This window comes from Cricetulus griseus, chromosome 4 (assembly GCF_003668045.3).
Source record: "Cricetulus griseus strain 17A/GY chromosome 4, alternate assembly CriGri-PICRH-1.0, whole genome shotgun sequence".
Taxonomy (NCBI): Eukaryota; Metazoa; Chordata; class Mammalia; order Rodentia; family Cricetidae; genus Cricetulus; species Cricetulus griseus.
In genome coordinates, this window is record NC_048597.1 from 27,677,084 (window position 1) to 27,696,971 (window position 19,888).

A 19,888-nucleotide genomic window follows, 5' to 3' on the forward strand; every position below is an offset into this window, starting at 1 on the left:
AAAAAAAATGAAAATTATTAAGTGTTAAATTATGTTTACTATGTAAATATTTATATCTTATGAATGTGAATATACATTAAAATACCATACATCATGAATATGCAATCCCTCACCAGGCTCGGGTAAGCATCCCTGCCATCAGGTTTATGCAATCCTTAGACAGGACTTCTCACATAATAAACGTAATAATTCTTCCAGTAACACCCACCTCTACTAGTGGCAGCCAGATAGCATCCACTGGGCTTACCCTGCATATTGTAATGATAACCCTTTCGGCCAGTTGCCTGAATTCTGCAGCCCTGTTAGGGCCCCCAAATAACACATGGAGATTAATATTAGTTACAATGCTGCTGGCCAAAGACTAGGATTTCTTATTTGCTAGCTCTGTCTTAAGTATCAAACATAACCATAATCTATGTATTTTATAAAGACTTATCTTATCGAGGACACCAGGGGCATGCACCCTCTCTTCCCCGGGATCACATGGTGACTCCTCTCTTTACTGAATCCTCCTCGACTCCTAGCCCCACATATCTTGTTTCCCTATTGGCCAACAGTGCTTTATCTACCAACCAACAAGACAAACATATACACAGAAGGACTTCCCCTATCATTATATCAGTCAGTATGAAAATGATTCCACATGTATGTAGTTTGTTTTGTAGATAAGGATTAAAGATCTAGAAACTTTAGGCACTATGCAATAGCTTCCCAATATTACAGTCAACTGAGACTGGAAATCAGATTCTATCTTAAGGTTTTAAGGAGTGGATTACCAATGCCTCTTCCAAACATGAAAAGAGGTACATTATGGAAAGGGATAGCATCATCCAAAAAATTTTTTCATGAATCTTCTATTATGTTTTAAATCTTTTTGGTATAGAAATGTGATTATGTTAATATAATCTGCCCCAAATCACCTAGTGGCTTCCCATGTCACTCACAGACAGCCTGTTCACATGTACTAGTTCTGACCTCTTAAGTCTACTGCAATTTGGCTCTTTTACCACCCTAAGCTCACTAAGAGGAGGAGTGCCCTCCTCTTCTGTTAGAGTCACTCCATCTACTCTGGCTTCAAGTGCTTCTTAAAGGTATCAGGTACTGTCTTGGTTTTCCATTGGCTATCTTTCTGCCCAAAGTGCTTCCCTAATTGCCACTGGGACAGTAACTAGCTTAATTTCACTGCAGATATTTGCTCAAATATTAGTCTTCTTGATTGTAAGTAAAATTATCTATTTAAAATAAAACTGTTCCCTATTATGTATTTTGCAATTCTCAATTATCTCCTTCTCCTAAGGTAGGAATATAATATACACTATATATACACATATACATACATATATATATATATATGTGTGTGTGTATATATATATAATATATATATAATATATATATATATATATTATAGCATTATATTATCTGTGTAGATTTATTTTAATATTTAATGTTATGTTGCTCTTTGCTCTACTGGATTGTGAATTTCATAGTTTTGTAGTAATAAGCTTATGATTTGTTTCTTTTTTATCTAAAGAGTGACTTTGCTTTGCTTATTATATATACCTAATTCCTAAGGCTGACTGTAGTGACACATTAAATGTCTGTCAAATGAGTTAAGTTATGATCCATGTGTCTTTGACTTCATATGCTTTCTGATTTCTACAATGTAGTCAATGGGCTTTGAAGCTCTTATCCACACTGTTTTCTAAATCTTCATTAATAATTCTTACCTGAATTTATTTTTTATCATATCATAATTCAGGAATCATTAAATAATTCATTCCAAAGATTTCAAACATATTCTAACCATCATTTGGGATTTGATTTATTTAATAATAAATGTGGTCCAGTTACATTAATTCAGCAAAGAAATGCATGAAAAGCATAGTACAAAATAACAATCATATTATAGGTGCCAACATAATTATGGAGCAAGCACAAACTTCTTATGTCTTTCATAGACACAACCAGATCTGCTAGGTAAGCAGAATTTTATTTCTCAGTGTATGATAAGTCCTAATAGATAGCTAACTTGATTATTTAGAACTGAATATTAAACCCTTGAAATGATTTTGAAAATATTGAATTAGGGATCAGGAATTTCCCATTTTAAATATTATTACTGAGCTGTTACTATAAGCCAAACATGATCCTTTTCAGGAAAGGTTCAACATTCATAACATACAATTTCCCATAAAACAGCCATTAAAGTATTAATTACAGAGTTGAAAATATTGCCCATTTAAAGTAACTATTATGAAATGTTAATGTTTTTAGTGTATTTTGTTGGGTCCATTAGAAGGGAATTTGTTATATTAATTCACAAATTTCTTCAAAATATTCAAGATTAAATATTCTACAACAAATGAATTTATGAGGATGACATAATTCCTTTCAGTGTGTGGATGAAATGCATTTATGTGGCATATACACATGTGTGAGGTGCATGTACACTTGTGTATGAGTGTGCATGCATCCATAAATATATATGTGGAGGCCAGAGGAAAATATAGGCAATCTTCCTCTGCTGCCCTCTATCCTACATTTGCGTCAGGTCTCTCAGTCTACTTGGGTCTCATCCTCTTGCACAGACTGACTGGCCACAGAGATTCACAGTTCAGTGTCCATTTGCAAATGAAATGATTGTATATTTAGAAAATTTCTAAAAATCCACAAAGTTAGAAGTAATAAACAAATTATCTACATCCATAAGGTACAAAATAACTATGCAAACACCAGTGGCATTTACTTCCATTAACAACAAAGTATTTGTGAAAGAATAACTGGAAACTACATAGCATAACTAATAATGATGAAAATTTAGCTCCATTGATATTCAATGTACTTGCCAAGCATGCAAGGAAGAAATGCTGATTTTCAATAAATGATGGTGGAAACATATGGAATGATTAAGAGTGTCTGAAAAGTCAATACAGACAGCAAATGTACATATAAGTGTATATTCCCTTGGATTAATGTATGTTTTAATAACATCTAAAGCTGAAAGGCAAAGTGAACAAAGGCCCCCATCCTGAACCCACAATCAATCTCCAATGAGTAACTACTTGCAAATGAAAATTTAGTTTTCTTCAAGGACTTCTCCCTGGGGAAACAATCTACTTTTAAGGGCATACTGGATGCCCAGCAGTAAGTAGCCAACTGACAGCCAACACAATGGGATATTTAGAGGTCATGTAAGGACTTTTCCTGTTTTCAAAATTTTTATGTATTTATTTACATTTATATTTTCTTCTCTATTTTACCCTAGAGGTCCTTTGTGTATACATTATGGCTTCCAGTTCAGTGATTATATGGAACTCCTGAATATGTGGACAACTGGGTCTCTGTTTCTTGGGTCTTCTCTTGTGACTTCTTCCTTCTGTTTATTTGTTTTGTCTTATTTCAATGCATTAGTTTTGTTCTATCTTATTATATTCTATTTTGTTGTTATCTTTTAGAAGCCATTTGTTTTCCAATGAGAGACAGAAAGGGGGTGGATCTGTGTATAAGGGAATTGAGAAGGAACTGAGAGAGTGGAATGAGGGAAACTGTAATCAGGATATATTATGTGAGAAAAAATATCTATTTTCAATAAAAGAAAATGTCTCCATAGCCAACTTCCATTCACTTAGAACATAATAAAGACAGCTCTGTGCCCTGACTTCCCTTCATAATATACTATAAACTATAAGATGAAATAAACCCTCTCCCCCCAAAATATATGTATATTGAGATACTATAATACCATTATTTACTGGAAAGCCAACATGTTTAAAAAGAACAATGAATAAATAAAAATCTCTCCTTCAAAATAAGAAAAGAATATATTCCCACCTGTCACTGAAAACTGCAGATAGCTACTCCTCTAATGAAAATATTACTTATAATGCAGTTTTCATGGAAGCATGGTGAACAACATTGTCATTGATAATTTTTTAAAACTATAAAAGAGCATTTATATAAATATATATATACAGTTCCATGTATATACAAATATTGGGTATCCCAGTCAATATCACATATATGCTAGCAAACTCCTCTATCACTAAGCCACATCTTTGCAATAATCAGAATCTTGAAACATCTTTGTTTTAAGTGCCTTTTATGTACTTGCTCATTCAAGCATAGCAACATGTGATAATATTAACAAAGTAAGGAAATAATATAATTTTCCAACACTCAGAATGAATGAGAAAATTTTAGATATGCATTTTATATTTGCTGTTTAAGACTAAATTTTGTACATCTTAACATTATAATATTATGTTCATATTATATACATTATTTAGATGCATTTTTAAATTCTCATTTCTAGATATCTGCAACATTGTCTTCTTCAGTTCTTGAGAATGACAAATACATACATACAGATATGGCATTATATTACTTATATTTTATTATATATAATCAAAATACTAAATTTACCTTGGAATAATGAAGCAGACTATACTAGCTTCATCACAAAGTTAGGAATTTCTGGATGCTTGTTGAATTAATGTTATGTACAGTGACATGGTTCAAAGTATCTTCTAGCAGAAGAGTAATTTATAGCCTGGTTAGTCCTTCGGCTTCACCAGGCAATGATGGTTTCTAACATTACTCTATTTGGGTTTAAGTGGCTTCACTCAGTCCCCATATGCCAGCTCTCTGGATTAGTTGAAGAAAAGGCTCTTGGGACAGATCCTGGCAATGTGGCATAAGGGAGAATGTTAGTTATGCAGGGCATTCACAAATGTATGCAGTGCCACTCAGTAACATCTACAAAGGGTCCATTTTATAAATTGTCAAAGAGGCCATTGTGGCAAAATGATACCAGAGAAAAGCTGTCAGTTCTATTCTTAAATGGACATTGCACACATGCTGCTTTCAGCTGAAGACCCTTAATGAACTTACTCTACCTCCTTTCTTCCCCTGTTTCATTTGCTCTCTTCCTTCTTATCTGCTCTTCAAATAGGTGTCAGCTGATGATGTATAAAACTGTTGGCAAAGTGAGTTCTGTAAGAGGCCATCCTGTGGGTACACTGACAGCTATTTAAAGAAACTTGGAGACTATCATCATGACGTGTTTGTTGCTCAAGTGTTCCACAGTGATTGTTACAGAAACTATGACATCTCCCAGGGTACTGTCAATCAAGCATTTGAATGTCAAAAACAACAACAACAACAAGAAAAGTGTGTGCTTTAAGCAGAACAATAAATAGTTCTGCAATTTGATCTGTTCAAAGGAAAAGAAGCAACAATGCCTTGTCTGACCCCGTGGAGCTTGACATCCAGCCTGGGATGCTTTTGACAATGAAGAGTAAAAGGTACATGCCTCAGTCAGCAGTTACGGATGAGACACAAGCTGGCTGCTAATTCTCTTGGGATCTCCATTGTGCTCCTAGCCACTGGAGTTACTTGTGCTAAATGAGCCATCAATGAAGGAAGTGGCCTGCCATTCTCATTAATTTGCATAATGCTATTCTTGTTTCCATGTATTCTCAATCTTAAATATACCAGGTAGATAGTCTTGTCACCCTGCCTGCTGGGAGGTCTCTATGAAGATGACAAGCAAACAGACAAGGCTCTTGTTCTCAGAATTGGCCTGTTGGGAATATCCAGTGAGTGACAGCTGTTGGGATGGAGGAAAAGGAGATTTTTACATAAGTTTACTACCTTCCAGTTTCCTCATGCCCTCCCATCCAGACTATTGTCATTCACGGAAGAGGTAAAATCCCTACCCTTCTAAGTAGATGCCAAAGAAAGGCAGAGCTAAGGGCCTAGAAGTAATTACTATGACAGAAAAAAAAATGTGGGTCACACTTAGTGCTCAATGTAAAGATGGAATAGTCTCACAGTTAGAATATAAAAGTCTTAACATTCTTAGTCAAACATTTCATTCATTATTGCTACCAGGATGAAACAGAAATCTTAAGTCGTATATATTCTCACTACAAAATCAATTTTAAAATGCTCAAATTATATCTAGACTGATTTGCTTTAACCTATTTAAGTCTTACTACAAACAGCAATGCTATATATTTTTTTATTGTAGTAATAACTTGGTCTGAATAGTATGAAGATTTCTGTAACAGTATATAGAAATGCCGACACTTGTGTATTTTCAAATATTATTCTCTTTTGTTTTGTTTACTGTTTGACAATTTCATAATCTTGCTGGACAATCAAGTATTGATATCTCATTTTGAATCAGAAGGAGTAATAGAATTTGAGGCTTATACAAAAGATTGGCAGAGAAAAGATATTACAGACTTACTTGAATGAAGAAACCAAATTGATGGAATTTCTGTGCCCACTGTGTTATCTAAAACTTTAGGGGAAAATGTTTTTCTGTATCATATAATTTTCTCAATGTAAGTGGGTTTTGTAGTGCTAGGGAAAGGACTTTCTACCACTTACTGGCTTTAGGATGATGAGATGTTAAGTCCTTTGATCCAAAGCCAATTTGTTACAGTCAATATTACAACACAAATGTACTTCCTAGCTCAAAAATTGATTGAGTTATGCATAACCTGAAGAAATAGAAATAGTGTCTTTGAATACAGCTTCATACACTTAGTGAATCTAAAACCTTGAAGTATATGTTCACCATAAACATTAGAAGCCTCAAATTTGTATATCTGAGATTTTAATGAACTTATTACATATGTATGCATATATACCTCATGAATATTTTAGTTTATATGCACATACACGTATGCATTCATTTTTTCATGTCATGCAGCAATACTATAGTTATAAAATGCATATTCTCACTGTAAGAATTTAAATCTTTGATATGTTAAAACAAGTTTGATTCCTCCCTTCTACTTTTCAGAGCATTACAGTTTTGATAAAACTCATACATGGCCATGATGAAACAAAATAGAAAACTTACATAAGGAAATCAAGCTAGAACTGAACAAAAAAGCTTCTTCCCTCTGGCTAGCCTCAATACTTCCAAGAGGTACTGGGAAGGCTGCCTTACCTGGACCATGTATGAATCTCTAGATTCTTGCCTCTCCTGACCTAAGGAGTCCAAGGAATGGCCAGCCCATAAAGATGCTTGTTATCACTTTTCCTTACCTGATATCTGACGGGTTTTCCTAGCAAGGGCCAACTGAACAACTGAAGCTGGGGGGCGGTTGGTTTAACCTACCCCCTTTCTGCCCTATAAAGACCCTGGTTCATAAGTGGATGGTGGGCTCTTATTGTTACAGACATCCTCTACAGGTTTTCTCCCCCAAAACAAGAGTCTGAATGATCTTGACTCACTCAGCTCCTAGTGTGCTTTTCCTTCTCATTGACCTTTCACCTAACACCAATCTTTAACTAATACCTTTAACTAATACCTTTAACACTAATCTTCCAAGCAAGATGCACCACTCTATGCAAAAATACTGTGAGTAATGTGGGGATAACCAATAAAACTTGCCTGGCACTCTCCACAAGAGAAACTTCAAACCCATTAGTATAAACACAGTCAAAGAAGCATGGCTGCCAGGTATTAGGTCCCAGGAAAGAATTTTCTGCCACTGTTTAGGCAACTTTTAATTGTGCTAAAGTGCCCCTTACACTCATGGGCAAGTAATACTCCTAGATAAATAAAATCTTCTCTTTGAAACAAACAGCAGCGAATGCAGAGATGCTTCAAGGAGCATATGGATAAGTAATAGCTGAGTATCAAGCCATGAACAAGATGTTTATGTCACCTTCTCTGAGTCTCAGGGATCACTATGGAGGAGGGAATAGAAACAATGCAAGAAACAGAAGACAGAGGAACAGTGAGGTACTGTTTCTTGTATGCATCAGCCAGTCCAGTCATGACTTCCACTAACTGTGGATAGATACCTCAGCTCCACACCGGCCTTTTCCTATGGATATCTTATAAGTGATCAGGGAAAGACTCGTGTAATCTTTTCTTCTTCCAGGTAAACTACTGGATACTGATGGACTCTGGGGGGAGGAACAGTCTATGTCTTCATTTATCTCTTACTGTGAAGACTATTAAGGTCTCACAAACAGTCCCCATCATAGGGATGGCCCTGAGTAATCTCAATGGACACAAATATATAAATGAATAGAGATAGATAGATAGATAGATAGATAGATAGATAGATAGATAGATGATAGATAGATAGAACTGAATGTTTAAAGGCGGCTTGTAACAAAACGGGAAAGTTAATAGTGAAAGGGAGACTAACTAGAGTATTATAATAGCCAAAATTAATATATATATATGAAAGAATAAATTCAGTAAAAGGTAAAATAAATGCAAAAAATTAACAATATTGTTAGAATGTTATTTTCTTTCTGCCTTTGTTGTTTATTCTGTAAGTACAAAAATCATTCCAAAAGATCATTTAGAAATGTCTATGCTTTACGTCTAAAGAAAACAGGAAAACAACAGCTTGACAAATGGCTCAGCTGTGTAGAGTACTATTCTTCCAGTGGACTCAGTTCCATTATTACCAGCACCTGCCCAGTAGCTCACAACCCCCCAGTTCCAGGGACCATGACACTCTCTTCTCTTCTGGCCTCTATGCATGTATGATACTGTGTGTGCATGGGGTATACATACATATACTCAGGCAACATCACTCACACCCACAAAATAAAGTTACATAAATAAAACTCAACAAAAATTTTAAAAAGATAACAAGAATAACCTCTAGTGCAGAATCATCTGTCCAGTTCTGTGTCTACCTTACTATAAACACAATAAATTTGTGACTAGATTAGGAGTCCTAAGTTGCTCATCTTACAAAACACGTATTACTGTAGGCACAAATTTAGTGAATGTAATTACGAAGTTATATGGCCAAGAGTTCTTTAAATTATTTTAGCATGCATGTCTAATATGATTTTCAAAATTTGCATGTGAAATTTATACAATACTTTATTCAATCACCTGTTTGTTCAGCAAAATGAACAATAATATAATACTCATATATTCCTGGGATAGAGAAAAAAAAAACAATAATAACCTAGCATCACATGGAACTTGCAATGAGAACAAGGAACAATTAACAGACTGATAAATTCTGTGATTATCAGACAACAATGAGGAAAATATAGCATAAGTATAGACAGTGATTTTAGGCAAAGTGGTCCATGAAAACATTCCAGAAGGTAAGAAGGAAGAATTGAGCCAAATAGGTATTATGTAAATCCATGTCTAGGACGAGCAAGAACTTCGGGATGCTTGGTATCTGATAATTCAGGAAGAGTGAGGCTGCGGCTGCAAAAATAAGATCAAAGAAAAGTTACAACAAAAATTAAGTCAGAATCCAGTGCCTTATGCCTGCAAGACCATACCTTAAAATTAATAATAGCTAACTTCTAGCTACTTTATCCTAACCAATCATAAGAAAGAGAAAGAATCATAGGGAGTAACTCTTTGTCATTATAGAAGTTTATGTTATCCATTTCCATCCTTGAGTGCCTCCCTGGATTCCCAAACTTATAAATCCATGGCTAACCATCACATATAACTGGAGACATTTTTTAAAGCATGAATGAATTTAGTTGATCTCTACTCCTAAGAATTCCAAGACATCTTAAAATAAAACATAAATGTACTTGGGAATTTGTATTTTTCAAATGTGATGTGTTGGCATTTCAGAAACAGCTTTATGTTGACATTCAAAAAATATATTTGTGAGAATTCTGGAACTATCCTCAAAATTCACAGCATTAATCTAGGCCATTTGCTTTTAAATTGTGGGTCATGGTCCACATAGGGTTATGTAAATGAATGTGGGGTCATGAAAATTTGGAAACAGTAAAAGTTTTCTGAGTACAAAATGACCAAAAATTAATTCAAAATCAAGTGCATAATGAATCCAAGGTGCTTTTAGCACTGTTTCCACAGGTCACATGGTATAACCTCAAGTCTGCCCTGGTTCCAAACGTACTACTTACATTTACACTTTCCCCTTGTGTGTTAGGACTTGCAGTGCTTTTGCTATACATACAAGACTTTCTGCTTTTATAGAAATGTAGCAGTTTAATTAAAGAAAACAAACATAATATGTTTATATCACCATTCCTCAGTGTATATTACATTTGTAAACATTTGGATTCAATTGTACTAAAAAAAAAAAAAGTTTGACCTTTCAAAATACCATTGAAGTTGCTGACTTACGATCAGGATAGATTTTCCAACAATTTCTTGAATGGCTCTGAGTATTCTTCTGTCATTTGTATTATGTAATTGTACAAGTTGGAGTTCTCAGTATTGAACATTTAAAAATCAAAATGTACTTCATCTCTCCTTCTCAAGGCTCAGGGATCATTGAAGAAGTGGGGGCAGAAAGAGTATAAGAGCCAGAAGCAATGAAAGACAATTGGAAACATCATCTTCTGGACACAGTGGGTCAGTTTAACTCACAGTGGTCCTAACAACATGCACAAATCCTGTGCAAACCAGAGCAAAACCAAAATCCAATGTGAAGAGAGCAGTTGGGCATACAATGCCCTCCACCCTCTGTGGAGCTATTGATAACTGTTAGCTGCTGGGAGACACAGTATCAGTTTTTCTAAAAGCATAGCCACTGGTAAGTCAACCATGCTCCAGTTGAAGACCACACATCAAAAACTTTTGGGCAGCACAATTTGGTCTTGAAAAAAGGGGGGATACAAAGCTGGTTAGTTAGAGAAGGGCAAACAGCAGTGGATCTTGAAAGAGTTGGGAGTACGTGGGAGTGGTGGTAACAACTATGATCTAAACACATTGTGTGAAATTCTCAAAGAACTAATAGAGAAAAGAAGAAAATCAGAATGTTGACCAACTTTGAAAACTGTTTAAGACATTGTGTCTCCTTTATTTGAATATATCAATGTAACGATAAATCTTTCCACCAAGCCGCCCAAGCCCCGCCACAAAATGGGTGCCCAAAATAACACACAGAGACTTATTTTAGGTACAATGCTGCTGGGCAATGACTAGGATTTCTTACTTGCTAGCTCAGTCTTAATTATCAACCATAACTACTAACCTATAAATTTTATAAGAACTTATCAGATACTGGCGGCAGGCATGTTTTCTTGCAGACACATCCAAGAATCCCCCTTCTCTCCTTGTCCCCCTTAACTTGCTTCCCTATTGGCCATTAGTACTTTATTTATCAACCAATAAGATAAACATATACATAGAAGGACCTCACCCATCATCTCCTTTTTCCTGTCTAAATAAAAAGAAGGGTCTTAACATTAACATAGTTAAATATATAAAAAACAGTTGTAAAGTAAGAATATTTAGTCCATTAACATTTAGCAAGATTTAAAGAAAATATTCTACCATCTATCTTATCTTTGTGAGTCTAAAGTCTTATATGTAGCTTATCTTTTATAATAAATAAAGAAAACTATAATCATAACTATCTGTCTTCAACTCCATCAAAGACTACAATAAACTTAAAAAACAATGGTAAAAGAGAACAATATTATGACTCCTTACTTTGTAACATATTGTGTGTTTCCTTCTCAGTGTAAGAAATATAGTCTTGTATGTTTTTGATCAACACTGTTATGTATAGTATCTAATTCATAAGATTACCAAAAGAATGAACATATTAACTGAAGACTTAGAAGCTATCACAGTCTCTCTTTCTTACTTCAGCAACATATTTTAGATTTTCATGTATAAAGAAAAATGTATTTTTTTTGTATTTGTAAGAATACAAGCAGGACCAGGTATGTCTCTCTTAGGGTCCTACTTGTTTACTAGCTTCTTTAGCAGTGTGGATTGTAGGCTGGTAATCCTTTACTCTATGTCTAAAATCCACACATGAGTGAGTACATACCATGTTTGTCTTTTTGTGATTGGGTTACCTTGCTCAAAATAGTTTCTTCTAGTTCCATCCATTTGCCTGCAAATTTCAAGATTTTATTGATATTTTCCACTGAGTAGTACTCCCTTGTGTACCACATTTTCTCTATCCATTCTTCGGTTGAGGGGCATCTAGGCTGCTTCCATGTTCTGGCTATTACAAATAGTGCTGCTATGAGCATCGTTGAACAGATGTCCTTGTTGTATGAATGTGCTTCTTTTGGGTATATGCCTAAGAGTGGAGTTGCTGGATCTTATGGTAGATGAATCCCCAATTTCTTGAGGACTCTCCATGCTGATTTCCAAAGTGGCTGTACAAGTTGGCACTCCCACCAGCAGTGGAGAAGTAGTCCCCTTTCTCCATATCCTCCCCTGGAGAAGGGGAAAGGGTCAAGATCCCCTGAACAAATTGGGAGTTTGGGAAGAGGGGGGAGTGAGCTAGGAGAATGAGAAGGGGAGAAGAGGAGAGATGCAGAGGACATGAGGGAGCAGAAAGGTTGAGTCAGGGGAAGAATAAATGATGACAATGTAGATACCATAATAGAGGGAGACATTTTAGGTTTATAGAGAAATCAGGCACTAGGGAAATGTCTGGAGATCTACAAAGATGACACCAGCTAACAATGTAAGCAACAGAGGAAAAGCTACCTTAAATCCCCTCCCCTGATAATGAGATCGATGAGTAATTTGTATGCCATCCTATAGCCTTCATCCAGCAGCTGGTGGAAGTAGAAACAGACACCCACAACTAATCACCGAACTGATCTGGAACCCAGATGCAGAGAAGGACGAGTGAAGAGCAAAGGGGTCCAGACCAGGCTGGTGAAACCCACAGAAACAGCTGACCCGAACATCAGGGAACTCTTGCTCCCCAGACTGACAGCTGGAATACCAGCATGGGACCCCCGCAGGAACATGAGTTTCTGTACAGAAACCTCTGAAATCTATGAGACCTCCTGTAGGAGTTCAGTACTTATCCCTAGCATAGGTGTGGACTTTGGGAGCCCAGTCCACATAGAGGAATACCCCCTGAGCCAAGACACACGGGAGTGGGCCTAGGTCCATATCCCAAAGGATACAATAGACTCTGATTACACCCTATGGAACACCTCACCATCCAGGGGGGCAGAAAGGATATGAGATAGATAGGATTTTAGTTGCAGCAGGGGCATGGTAGGGGAGGACTGGAGGAAGAAGGGAACTGGGATTGCCATGTAAAACAATCCTGTTTCTAATTCAAATTTTAAAAAGTAAAAAAAAAAAAAAAGGAATACAAGCAGGATTCATACCTGATGAGGGCCTATCCTTCATGGAGAGGGCCTTCTGTGTGTCCTTGTATGGTGACTCCAATGTGCCTTCATGGGGTAGCAATTCTGAGAAGCCTTCATAGGGGCTTTAGGCATATTCCCAAGGATGGAGCACTTATGAAAGTCTATTTTTGAAGCAAATGTGAAAGTTTTATTCTTGCATGGAGAATTAGATCTAAACACAGGCTTTGAAGGAAACAATCTTCCAAAACATCCCAGCAAGTGAGATTTGAGTGTATACCGTGAGTGAATGCTGTAAAAATAGGATGAGGGATCTGAAAGCCCTTTAGAAAGTTTCTCCTGGAATGAGAAGACAGCAGGAGATCCACACCAGTAAATCAGAGGAAGTGTAGTGGAAGAAAGTAACAATTGAATCAAAGAAAAGTTAGAGAGAAGGGGACTGAGATCGACATGTAATTCAATCTTGTTTGTAATTCAAATATATACAAAATAAAAAGCTAAAAAAAAAAAGAAAGAAAAGTTAGAGACCAGGACACAGGGCCCTTTTAGTGTACATACATTAAGTACTCTACTCTGAAAAGGAGATGGACATATTGAAGAGTTTGAAGAATAGTTATATGGTTTCCTTAGGTTTCAAAAAGTAATATTTTGACTTTTACTTTGAGGGTAAAACAAAATGAGCCATGACCTGATGAAGGCAAGAAAATTCAGGCAGAGATATCATCGGTGACAGAGAGGATAAAGAACCTTTTAAATATACATGAAATAAATATCAGGAGGACATCTTAAATTTTTGAAGCTGAGTATACTGACATATGTCTTTAATGGCTGCACTTGGGCAGTGAAATCTGGGTGATTTCAAAATCCAGGGGCAGCCTAAGCTACAAAGTAAGGGACTTTTTTACTAAGTAAAAAAATAAAGTTGAATAAATAAAATTAAATTCCAGAGATGCTTTAGAAATAAGTACAGGGAGCAAAAATGTCCAGGAAATGGGAAAATAGAATTTTCTTTAGCAACATGAATATCCTTGGAAACTTTGACTACAATGGTTCAATAGTATAAGGAGCTAACTAAGATTTACTTGGAATGAATCAAGAAACAATGTCAGAAGGGGTATTGGAAGAAAGTATCAAAGATAAATCTCAAGATGATCTAAAAGGATCAGAGATAAAGCTGTTCAGGAAATAAAGAAGATAAAGTCTTGTTCCCTATTAGACAGATGATAGATAGATAGATAGATAGATAGATAGATAGATAGAGTTTGTACACACACAAACGTGCACATACACGCTTGCCTTGTCACACATGAGGAAGACAAAGGACAACTTATAGAAGAATGGTCAAGGTACTGAATATGAAACTAGAAGGAATGTACAGGAGTGCCTGTGAACTGAGGACAGTCAGCTGGATGAGAAGTAACAATAACTCTTTCTGCCAGCCACCTGAGTTCCACCGCCAAGTTAGGGCCCCCAAATAGCACAAAGTTTTATATTAGCTACCATGTTGCTGGCCAATGACTAGGATTTCTTATTTGCCAGCTCTGTCTTAAGTATCAACCATAACCATTAATCTATGTATTTTATAAATACTTTTCTTCTTTACTACATTTCCCAGAATCCTCCCTGTCTCCTAGTCCCAGATATCTTTCTTCTCTATTGGCCAACAGGGCTTTATTTATCAATAAGACAAATATATACACAGAAGGACTTCCCCCATCGTTGCCTCTTTGCTGTCTAAATAAAAAGGGTTTTAACATTAACATGGTAAAATATATAACAAAACATTTATCAAGTAAAAACTATATTTCCAATATTTAATCCATTAACATTTAGCAAGATTTTAAAGATTTTAAAGCAAGAAATTTTAAACTGTCTGCCTGCATTGGCAGTTCATCAGTCATTTTTCTATGTCCTGCAGAATGTTTGGCAGACTCTTTCATGAAGCAAGAACCCTTCAGGACTCTCTTGTTTTGTAAGTTCAGCAGTCACTTTCCTCTGGGACCTGCATGTCCAGTTTATCAAACAGTCCAGGCAAGAACAGTTTTTTGACTGAATGGCTAATCTTGCCATGTTGAAGGTAAACTCTATTTTGAGTTTCTTCGATGTCCATCCTCCTTTCTGATTTAATTGGTGTGCTAGGAGCAGTTGTGTCTCACTGCCATGAAAAACCCTAAACCATTTAAAAATGCCATGTATTCTGCAGGTCTTTGAAAGGCTTGAAGAATATGTATTCATCTCAAATACATCTCTGTATATCTAGAAAACCTAACTAATTTAACTGTAAGTTTTGAATATTATACCTGACTATATAGAGTCGGTATTTAAATATATATTACATTTAAAAGGTCTGTATAAACACAATACCTAAACTAGAAGAGAAATATACATATCACAAAATTAACCTTAAAGTTGTACCAATAAATGAAAATCCATACCAATGCACACTATTAGTTTCCATATCCTATTGCCCTTTTTTCCTTTAAAAAGAGATTGACTGTGATCATTACCATTTATAACCAACCCCATTTAAATAAAAACAAAAATTTATAAACAATATTCATGAATTTGGGTGTTGTTCATGCCAAACTGCTTCCTGCTGGTTGGGGACAATGTCCATACCATGAGGATCATGAAAAAACACAGAAACCTGGCTAGGTCCTTGATTTTGTAGTCTGTAAGGCTGTATCATCTTAGCTGTTTTAGATGTTGCATCACCTGTGACAGTGTTTCAGGGCATCTTGCTTCATCAAACCATATTAATCTGGAAGGAATCCATTGCTTTAAATTTTCTGTGGAAACATAAGTAAAAACTCTTTTCCCAAGTAACCTGTTCTTATATTTAAATTTAAAAGTCAAAGCATTTTTAAGGTATATAAGCTGGATTAATTTAGCAGCACCTATAATCAGATGTATTTTAGCAGCTGTAGCTCTTTCCTTGGCAATTTAAAGTCAAAATTATAACATATAGTATCCAGACTCTGTGAGTATTTTCCACCTTTACCTGGAATTTTATTTTTCTATATCTTTTTATTTTTTATTTTTTTCTGAGACAGGGTTTCTCTGTGGAAATCCACCTGTCTCTGCTTCTGGAGTTCTGGGATTAAAGGCAAGTAACACCACCACCCGACATCTTTCTTTCTTTCTTTCTTTCTTTCTTTCTTTCTTTCTTTCTTTCTTCATTTTTTCATTACTTTATCCTGTTTCTTTTCTCTCACAAGCCTACATATATTTTTAAACATATTGTATACCTTTAGATGTTTTATTTTTTACCTCTGAATCTGTCTTTAATGTACATCATTTTCTTTTTGTGGTTATGAGCCTTTTATCTCCTGAACAACATTGCTAAAACCAAAACCTTGGCTGTTTTAGCCACTGTCTTTCCAAGAGGGCGGCAGGACATTTATCACCGGCACTCAGGGCTTTGCTCACTGCCTTGGTCTATGCTGCCATCAAGGAGCATGCTGCCAGCTTGGAGATGTGGTTATTGCCATTGCAATAATGGTGTCTCATACACACCATTCAATTGTTAGCAGGGCCTCTTAAAAGAGCCCTGCACTTTTTTTTTTCACTTATGCTGAGTCAGGAAACCTCCCTTAAGGGAGTCACTCGAGTCTCTGCTTGTCTCTAGCAAAACAGAGACCACGTAAGAAAATTCTGCTACCAAGAAGTTGTACTTGTCTGTGTTTGTTTGCTTCTAAACTCCCTTTTTGAGCTTTTGTGAAGTTATTATGTGGAAGTTCATAAAAACCACGTGGGTGCCATTTGTAGCAATAACTTTTTGCCAGCTGTCTGAGTTCCTCTGCCACATTAGGGCCCCCAATAACACACAGAGTCTTAGTTTAGTTACAATGCTGCTGGCCAATGACTAGAATTTCTTATTTGCTGTTTCTTAAGTAGCAACCATAACTATTAATCTATGTATTTTATAAAGACTTACCTTATTGAGATCACCAGCAACATGTGTCCTCTCTTCCAGGGATCACATGGCAACTCCACTTTACTACATTTCCCAGAATCCTCCTTCTCTCCTAGTCCCACCTAACTTACTTCCCTATTGGCCAACAGTGTTTTAATCATTAACCAGTAAGAGAGACATACATATACACAGAAGGACTTCTCCCATCAATGAGATTCACCTGTATCAGAGGTTTCATTGGGAAAGCAAGCATTGAAAATTAAAGGACAAAACTGTTAATGTAGTTTTCAAGGGAGTGACTGCGTTGAGGAAAATGAAAGATTCTATCAAAAGAAGACATGTTTCAATGAATTTGAATATTTGACTGGGTGTTAACTTCATTGATCTGATGGTAAATAAGTGTCAAAGAATATGTTTGAAATAAAAATTATTGGTGATCAGTTATATGAACTACTTTGCATTCATGGGATTAACATGTAAAATTCATAAACTTTCCCAGAATTTAATTTGGGTGGATGACTAGGTTATTTGGCTTCTGTTCAACTGTCTGAATTACTTCTTTTCAATTCACACTGTAACTCATTCAGGATTGTGCATGGTACTTGTAGAAGTGTGGGTGACTCTTTTATGGACCTTCAGGGATTGAGGTTGAAATGATGATCCCTTATTGAGGATGTAGAAGAGGAGAACATGCTTTTAAGTTTGCACAAAAGGAAAGAAAGAATGCAACAGATGCACTTGTCAAACTTTAAATTCCTCGACGCAATCCATTGAGCAAGACTAGCCATATAGTTTCAGCTAAGTATAAGACAGTAGAAACCTTTTGGAACAAAGGGACACTTGGTAGGCAGCAAAAGTCCGATAGACACCTGGTGTATGAGGATTGAGATAGACAAGTGTAGATAATTAACTTCTGTTCTGATGCTGAAGTCAGTCTTTGATTTGTAAATTTCACCTTGTTTTAGCTTAATAAGACTCCTGTGAGTAAACTGAAAATATGTAAAGTTGACTTCAATATTAGGAAATGACATGGAATAAGACAAGGTGGTTCACCTGAACTTTAACATATCCCAGGGTAACCTCATATTGCACCTGAAAATTCAGTTTTAATATAACTGCATAAATTTACCTACATGTCCCACTATTTACACCCCAGCTTTGTTCAGACTACTCTCTGTTTGCTATTAAAACCCCAAGATTTCACAGCTCTGCTCTACATAATTTATGGTCTGTGTATCCTTTACCCACTAAAGAACCAAACCATGAAAATTGGGCTTTTGCACTCAGTCATTAAAAGTTACAAACACACAGACCATGCAATTAATAAATATCTCTGTAATGAGTAATATTTACTTCCCTTTTGTTTTGCTGTGGTAAGTCCTTTGGTTTTTCATGACATGCAGATTTTTCCTAATCCAACTGTTTTGCTTTCTATGGGACCAGTGGGAGATGTTGTATCAAATGTTATCTTATATTCCCCAGCATGTCCAGTGCTCTGAGCATCCATTTTTCCTTTTGTTAAGCCTAATATATCTTTGAATAATTAGTATTTAAACCATTAAATTCTTTCTCTTGGCAAATTACCAAGATAATAATAAAACCACAAAAATGTCTTTTCTCCTGTGCCTTAATAAAATACAATTAAAATTTAATAAAATCTCTGAGTTTCCATTTATCAAATTTTGCACATCCTGAGGGAGGTAGCAGCAGTGTAACAGCTAGACCAATTAAATAGACAGTTATGGTTAAACTCTTTAATCCACACAAAGGTGAAAGTAATTCTGTGCTTAACATTCCAGAATTGCTCAGAGCGTTTTTGAACAGAATGTCCGTTTTTATTCAGCCCTGTCTATGTTACAAGGAGTTCTTACTGATTATGTTTGCTAATCTAATAATGATGCTGTTCCTACCATGCTTCCTATCTTGCCCATTTTTTCTAGATGATTAATAAGCTAGAACTATGATTTTAAACTGCGTGTCCACTCACATAATTTAATGCCATTCTTGCCACCTAGAAGAAATGATAATAAATACATAAATAAATAGATAAAAGGGGGAAATGAACATATATTTTTAACTATAAAGAGACATTTCTCAAATGTCTAAAATATCCATGAAGGATTTTTTAATATCATATAGATATTTCTCTTTTTGTAAAATGTGGAAAAAATATTGCAAATCATTGCTGAAAAACAATTTATCTTTCTCTTGGCATCCATCCAAAAATTATCATAGTACAGTCTCTTAAGTTTATTAAAGATTGAAAAGAAAGATGATAGGTTTCTTTGTCAGATATTTTGGGACATTGCCTCTGCCCTGTTACATACATACATACATAAATACATGCATACATATATACATACACATAAATATACATATATATTATGGATATATACTTATATATACATAAGCATGAATTCTTGCTAGGTTTTTAAATCCTGAGCTGTATAATCACACAGAAAGCTGTGCTGAAACAAATTGGGATCATTCCTTCTCTCTACACTAGCTGGTGGTTCCTGAGGGAAGGCTAAATGCACAAGTATGTATGTTGTGGTTTGTTTTGACTAACCAAGGAATAGACCTTACCACTGCTTAATAAGACATTTAAAATTCCAACATGAAGGATAAGTTTCATATTTCAAGCCCAATAAATCATGGTTACAGCTCCCACTGGAGACATTTATCTAAGATTTAGAAGAGCCAGAAAAATCCAATGTAGATTTCTTTTTCTTATGATTTTGTATGTTTCATGTCCAGAAAAGGCAAAATTGATGACTTCAAATGCAATCTTCAAAGAATTATAAAGAAAATAAAAGGAGTAGGGTTTTAACTATCAAGATTTGTGTGTTTTGAGCGTGGTTGATCACATTTTTTTTTAAATTGTTGTCAACCATT

At 35.5% G+C, this 19,888-nt stretch overlaps 1 long non-coding RNA gene across 3 annotated transcripts; it reads right to left on the reverse strand.

The window, feature by feature from the left end:
* Nucleotides 1–8,755: 8,755 nt before the first annotated feature.
* Nucleotides 8,756–17,066, reverse strand: LOC103163237. Of its 3 annotated transcripts, none has more exons than XR_003484796.2 (4): nt 17,015–17,066; nt 15,793–15,866; nt 13,099–13,241; nt 8,756–9,217 (listed from the first exon to the last, which is right to left on the reverse strand). It is a non-coding gene; the product is annotated as an uncharacterized LOC103163237 (long non-coding RNA). The 3 variants fall into 3 exon arrangements; XR_004769869.1 differs by lacking the exon at nt 8,756–9,217 and adding an exon at nt 11,789–11,849; XR_003484793.2 differs by lacking the exon at nt 8,756–9,217 and adding an exon at nt 11,905–11,963.
* Nucleotides 17,067–19,888: the final 2,822 nt, after the last annotated feature.